The following is a 7,535-nucleotide window of genomic DNA, read 5'->3' as shown; positions in this document are numbered from 1 at the left end:
ACAGAAGAACAGTGCGATTTGACTTTTCACTTGTGTGGTGCTTCCAGCCAGGTAACTAAGAAAGCACCCTGAGACTGAGGTTTGCATGAAAGTTTGTGGGTGAGGCTCTCAGGATCAAAACTCATGGAATACCTTGAGAGGGCCCTTCTACTGAGGACATTTTGGAAGCCATGGCCTCAATAGTCATTTGGTTGAGTACGTCTTCCTAGACACTCTCTCTACAAAACATCCTTTTCCTTTTCTGTGCACAGGACCTTCTCCCTAACAGCTCCCGCTTCCTTCTCTCCACATAATAATTAATGTTTACTCTTCCTCTTTCTCTTTCTGAGAAATGCTCACTGTTCCCAGTGCTGGCCATTCCAGTTCTGGAGACCTGTTTTCTCACATCTCCCCCCAATATAGCGATGCTATTATTTACCTCTGTGATGAAAGCCTCATCCCACAGGGTCCTCTTGACCTTCAAAGCAGTAAGCAAAAAGGAAAGCAGCTCATGGACTCCCAGTGGGAGATTCCTCAATGTCAATATAAGCAAAGTCAGCTTTGATGAAATTCGTCATCTCTTCTCCAAGGATTTAGATATTGAGCCAGGAGGTCACTGGAGGCTTAAAGGCTATAAACCCAGGTGGCAGTTCTCATTCCTTTCCATAATCGCCATCAACATCTTCCATTTTTTTTTTCTTGCATCTGATTCCAATGCCCCATTGGAATTTGCCTTTTATGTTATTGAACAGACTGGCACACAACATTTTAATTATGCAATTCTCTTCGATGTGAGCTTCAGAGAGGCCATGAAAGACACTGTCTGGGACTGTAATGTTCCCTGATGTGGATCACCTCCCGGAAATTGACCAAAACTATTATGGATGTGGAAAGATGCCACATCGTTTTGCAGCAAAGCTGGATAAGTACATGTATATTCTTCCATATAGAAGTGTTTTGGTGGTGTTAGACTGATGGGACGATTTAGAAAGATCAATGGCTTTCCTAATGCCTTCTGGGGACAGAGAGGAAGATCACCTTTGGAATAGTGTTCACTATGCCAACTATAAAGTGACAAAGACCAGATGGAGATTTAGGAAAATACAAGTCTACTCCTCATCACCAGTGAGGTAAAGCCCAGTTTTTAAGTTGTCAATTACTAAGATATTCAAAAGAACATCTGTACATCAATGGATTGAACAATTTAATTCATATACCAAAAATACTGTTGATAGGTTGTAAATAATATATCTGTGAACCTCATGCCAGAGTTTGTGCCAATCAAAGACTATTAAAAGAAGTAGCTCTCATGGTAAGATAGACCAAAGTGCTGGATTATAAACTTGGAGTGCACCCTTAATGGAGGTTAATGAACGGATGTGTCAGAGTGCCTGTTCTCCTAGAAGAAGAAACAGCAGTCCTCAGTGTTTACTGCACGGGCTTAAACACAGACAGCCTTCTTTGAATCATCCTTTCTGCCTCATAACATATCCCACATGATGAGTGCTGCAGAAACTAAATGCTGTTGCTTAATATTTGAAGTTGAGAACTCCCTACAAAAATAAAAATTAATATTAAAGTCTGCAATTTAATTCGAGGAGAATGCTTTATTTCTGTTTAAACATATTTGTACATATACATGTGTCACGTAAATTAATGTGTTCAAACTATTGAAAAATAATAAGATGTGTTGCAATTTTGCATGTAATTAGGTATGCCTTTGTTCAATTTTTACAAACATTTTTTGTATTTGCATGAAAATCATTGCCTCAAATTGCTGAAAAAAAGTCAGGGCTTAAATCCTCAGGTGCAGCAAACACTGCATGCAGTCTGCCCTGAGAAAGTGTTCGACCTTCAAGGCAGCTCTTCAGCCCAGAGCGATTGTGGGGAGATGGGGCTCAGGGGCAAGTTGCCAGCCATGAAGCACCCCCAGAAGCTGGGAAAATAAGCACTTCCACTCCAGGAGGGGAGGGGACCCAGGAGGTGGAGAGCAGATCCATCACATCTGGTCACAAACCACACGCCTGGTTGCTGCTTTTCCTTGAACAACCAGTAATAGCAAAACTAAGGTCAAGAAAATATCCCAAATCACAGGCTGGCAGGATGTAGAGTAGGGTACCAACCCTTACCTGGATGGAGAGTTTACATTTAATGCATTTTCTTAAATATTGGAATCTAAGTTATCTTTTATGCTGTTGCTAAACTTAATGGTAAGCAAGAAATACCTTGTTTTTGCTATGTCATAAAATATGCTTTTCTATTTTGCCTTTTGATAACAGACACATGCCCTGTTTGCTTTTTGTTCTTTTATTATAACTTTAAAGCTTAGCATTTTAATTTTAGTTTTTGTGAGACTATTATTCTTAAAAAATTTTCATAATTAGTCTCAAAAACTATATTTATGCCAGTATGCACTCAGCAGTTTTTTTTTTTCTTAAAAAAGAATATGGTGCTTTAGATACTAATGGAAATGGTTTTATTGATTATATTTTTACATTTCCAATTATATTTTTACATTAGGACCTAAACACCCTACCCCTTGAGAAACAAAATAAGCAAAAGCTTATTTGCATCTTTCATCACTCCCACAATAATAGGCTTTTTTATTGTAGCACTAATCAGAACTGATCCTACCACTGATGATTCTGTTCAAAACCAAAACCAAAATAAAACAAACAAAAAGAATGTTCCTTTCTTTTAATGATCTAAGAGTCTACCCTTAAAACCTAAGGAAAATAGTATAAATTAGACAAAAACAGGAAATAGCACAAGCAAAAGTGGAAATTAATGAAATAGAAGAGACAAACAAAAGTAAAACTAAAACCCAGCCAAAAGTTTAATACATCTTAACACAACTGATACAGAACAAAGTAGGAAAGCTCAGTAATTCTGTGTCTGTGAAGGAATTTAAATAATATTAACAATATTTCCATGAAGAAATACCAGGACCAGATAGCTTTGCTGGTGAATTCGATCAGTCATTTAAATTAGAAATAGTACCAATATTCTAAAACCTCTTTTGGAGAATAAAGGAATAAAATAACTTCTCATTCTGTGTTGTGGGGTTAGACTAGCCTGATACAAAACCTTGAAAAGGACATTACAAGAAAAGAAATACAGATCAATATCCCTAATGAGAATAGATGCAAACTCTTCAAAAAATTATTAGGAAAACAAATTTAGGAATAATATATGTTCCTAATATATCTGTCCGCATATACATGAATGTATATTATATGTGTATATATTATATATGTATTTATATGTGTATGTATGTATATATACTATATATCTCAAAACCCAGGCGCATATGTCTTAGAAATACAAGTTTTGTTATACACTGTAAACAATCAATGTGATTCACAGCATTAATAGAATAAAGAGAAGAAACATGTGATTATCCTAATAAATACATAAGAATAATTTGAAAAAGTTCAACAGCTGATTGTTGTAAAAACTCTCAGCAATGAGGCACTAGAAGGAAGCTTCCTTGGTTTATTTGAAGTCATTTTTGTAAGAGCTTCACTCTTAATGGTGATATAGGGACATTTGCCCCCTAAGATTGGAAATAAGGCAAGGAGGCTTGCTTTCACCATTTGTATTCAACATTGTGCCTGCACTCTTAGCCAGTGCATTAAGGTAAGTAAAAAATGAAAAGAATTGAAACGAAACTAAAATGTGTAGATGTTGGAAAGGAACAAATTAAACTGTCTTTATTCACAACTAACATCATGGTATACAAAGAGCATCCTTATGAATCTACAAAATCATTTTAGCAATAATATCTACTTTAGCAAGGTCATAGGATACAAACTTATATATGAAAACCAATTGCATTTCTATATTCTAGCAACAAACAAAAGTAAAATAACATTAAAAGGCAATACCAATGACGATAGCATGAAAAATTATGAAATGCTTAGGAACAAAGTTTTTTAATTTTTTGTTTATTGTATAATATAACATATATACAAAGCAAAGAAAGAAAATAGTAATAGTTTTCAAAGCACTCTTCAACAGGTAGTTACAAGACAGATCCCAGAGTTTGTCATGGGCTACCATACAATACTCTCAAATTTTTCCTTCTAATTGTTCTAGAATATAGGCGGCTAGAAGGAAAAAATATTTTTTAATCATCACAATAGACTTTTTTTTTCTTTTCTGTGAAAAATAACATGCATACAAAAAAGCAATAAATTTCAAAGCACAACACCACCATTAGTTATAGTACAGATTTCAGAGTTTGGCATGGGTTACAATTCCACAATTTTAGGTTTTTATTTACCTGCTCAAGGATACTGGAGACTAAAAGATATCAATTTAATGATTCAGCGATCATACTCATTTGTTAAATCCTGTCTTCTCTGTATAACTCCATCATCACCTTTGATCTTTCTATCCCTCTCTTTAGGGGTATTTGGGCTATGGCCATTCTAACTTTTTCATGTTGAAATGGGCTGCCAATACTATGGGGTAGGGAGATGGAACTATCTGATGTTCTGGAAGGGCTGGGTGCTCTAGGTTTCAGGACTTATCTAGACCAGGAACACATCTGGAAGTTGTAGATTTCTGGAAAGTTACTCTAGTGCTTGGAACCTTTGTAGAATCATATATACTGCCCTGGGTGTTTTTTAGGATTGGCTGGAATGGTTTTGGTTGGGGTTTGGCAAGTTATAATAGCTTAACTAAAATATATGCAAGATCTTTACCTTGAAAACTACCAAACAGTAATGAAAAAAATTAAAGAATAAAAGGAGATATATACCTGATAATAACAAGAGATATATACTAGGCTCATGACATGGAGAACTCAATAGTGTAAAGGTGATCATTCCTCCCAAATTAATATATAAATTTAATGCTATCCCTACCAAAATCCTAGAGGGCTTTTGGTAAACATTGATACACTCAGTATAAAATTTATATAGAAATACAAAAGGCAGAGTATTCTGAATGGTCTTTAAGAACAGCAGTGTTGAAGGACTTAGAATACCTGATTTTAAGTTTTATTATAATACATAAATAATAAGAATGTATAAATAAATCCAGTGGAACAGAGAACAGAAATATACTTATATGCAATACAGTCAGTTGATTTTTGACAAAAGCACCAATGCAATTCAATGTGGAAAGAAAAGTTTTCAACAAATGAGGCTTGGTACACTGGATACCCCTAGAAAAAATATAAATATTGACAACTGCCTCATTCCATACGCAAAAGTTAATCTGAGGCAAATCATAATTGTAAATGTAAATGCCAAAGCAGTCTTGGCTTTGCAACCTCAGAATAGGCAAAGACAATTTAGACTGAGCAAAAGTACTAAGCAAAAAAGAAAAATTGCACCTCATCAATGTTAAAAATATCTGTTAATCAAAATTTCACTGCTAAGAACATGTAAAGGTAAGTTACATACTAGGAGAAATATCTGTGACACATATGTCTGACAAAGGGCTTATATCTGGAATATAATAAATATGCCTTCAAATCAATAATAGAAAAACAAACATTTCACTTAAAAGTAGGCAGAATAGATGAATAGACATTTCTCAGAGGAAGATATTCAAAGGGTTATATGTACAAGAAAGTATGTTCAACAGCATTAAGAAATTATTATTAAAAACCGATATGACATGGATGGACCTAGAGAACATTATGCTGAGTGAGTCTAGCCAAAAACTAAAGGACAAATACTGTATGGTCCCACTGATGTGAACCGACATTCGAGAATAGACTTGGAATATGTCATTGGTAACAGAGTTCAGCAGGAGTTAGAAACAGGGTAAGATAATGGGTAATTGGAGCTGAAGGGATACAGACTGTGCAACAGGACTAGATACAAAAACTCAAAAATGGACAGCACAATAATACCTAATTGTAATGTAATTATGTTAAAACACTGAATGAAGCTGCATCTGAGCTATAGTTTTTTTGTTTGTTTGTTTGTTTGTTTGTGTCTTTTTTATTATTATTTTTATTTTTTCTCTATATTAACGTTCTATATCTTTTTCTGTTGTTTTGCTAGTTCTTTTCCTAAATCGATGCAAATGTGCTAAGAAATGATGATCATACATCTATGTGATGGTGTTAAGAATTACTGATTGCATCTCTTCAGCTCAAATAGATACAAAAACTCAAAAATGGACAGCACAATAATACCTAATTGTAAAGTAATCATGTTAAAACACTGAATGAAGCTGCATCTGAGCTATAGGTTTTGTTTGTTTTTTGTTTGTTTGTTTTTTTTACTATTATTATTACTTTTATTTCTTTTCTCTATATTAACATTCTATATCTTTGTCTGGTGTGTCGCTAGTTCTTCTAAACCAATGCAAAAGTACTAAAAAACGATGATCATGCATCTATGTGATGATGTTAAGAATTACTGATTGCATATGTAGAATGGTGTGATTTCTAAATGTTGGGTTAATTTCTTTTTTTTTCTGTTAATTAATAAAAAAAAGAATTACTGATTGCATATGTAGAATGGAATGATTTCTAAAAAAAAAAAAAAAACGATATGAAATATAACCTCAAATTCACTAGAATACTTACATTTAAAAAAAAATTGAGCATATCAAATGTTGGCAAGATTGAAGAGCAACTGAAATTCTCTAACATTCCTGGTGGAAGTGTAAAGATGGAACTTCCAACAATTTGATAAAACTGTTTGGCATTTTCTTTTAAAGTTAAGTATAAGCTTACTCCATGACCTAGCAATTGTTTTCCTACATCTTTTTTTACCCAAGATAATTTAAAAAACCCAATATGTTCTCAAAAAGACTCACAAAAAATTCTTATCACAGTTCTATGCATATAGTTAAAAACTGGAAACAACCCAGATGTCTATCAAAAGGAAAGTGAATAAATATTATGTGGTCTATTCATACAATGGAATATTATTCAACATTAAAAGGAAGCAAACTAGAGGCACACACAATTGAAACTATACATCTCAAATATTTTATGTTGAGCCAGATCACAAACCAAAGAGAATACATTATATATTGTCTGTTTCGATTTACACAAAATTACAGAGCAGGCAAAAAAATTTTAACATTGGTGATAGAAGTCAGTACAGAAGCTCTCCTTAGTTGTGAGGGAAGGCATTTCTTGGAAGAGGGCATGAGAAAGCTGTGTGTGCTGATGTAAAATTCTTTATCTTCACGGGGGTAGTGTTTTCATGGGTAAATACATCTATCAGAACTTTTCAAGTGGTACATATAAAATCTTTGTTCTTTAAATTAATTACCTAAATTATAGAAAAAAAGACTAGAGTGCTCAGAATGCTGCTTTGCTTATTAGTCTTTCACTGTTACACATTAAATTAATACCCAATCTTTAAAATCTCTTTTTTTAAAGATTTCTGAAAATAACTTTTCATTTGTAAGAGACTCTGAGCCCTCAGAGGGCTCAATATGCAATACCTCATATGCATATGCATACCTCAATTGCATAATTTGGTGCAAAAATAGGAATTGCTTTTAGGGAATACAATTTTCAATTTGTTAATCTCTTCACCCTTATTCTATATTTCTAGATATTTTAAGCTTATTTT

At 33.7% G+C, this 7,535-nt stretch overlaps 1 pseudogene; it reads left to right on the top strand.

Moving 5' to 3' along the window:
- The first annotated feature begins 404 nt into the window (after window positions 1-404).
- On the top strand, window positions 405-1,225 carry LOC143661234 (beta-1,4-galactosyltransferase 6 pseudogene; annotated as a pseudogene).
- Window positions 1,226-7,535: the final 6,310 nt, after the last annotated feature.

This window comes from Tamandua tetradactyla, chromosome 17 (assembly GCF_023851605.1).
Source record: "Tamandua tetradactyla isolate mTamTet1 chromosome 17, mTamTet1.pri, whole genome shotgun sequence".
NCBI lineage: Eukaryota > Metazoa > Chordata > Mammalia > Pilosa > Myrmecophagidae > Tamandua > Tamandua tetradactyla.
Note: the sequence above shows the minus strand (reverse complement) of the source record. Positions and strands in the feature narration are given on the sequence as shown.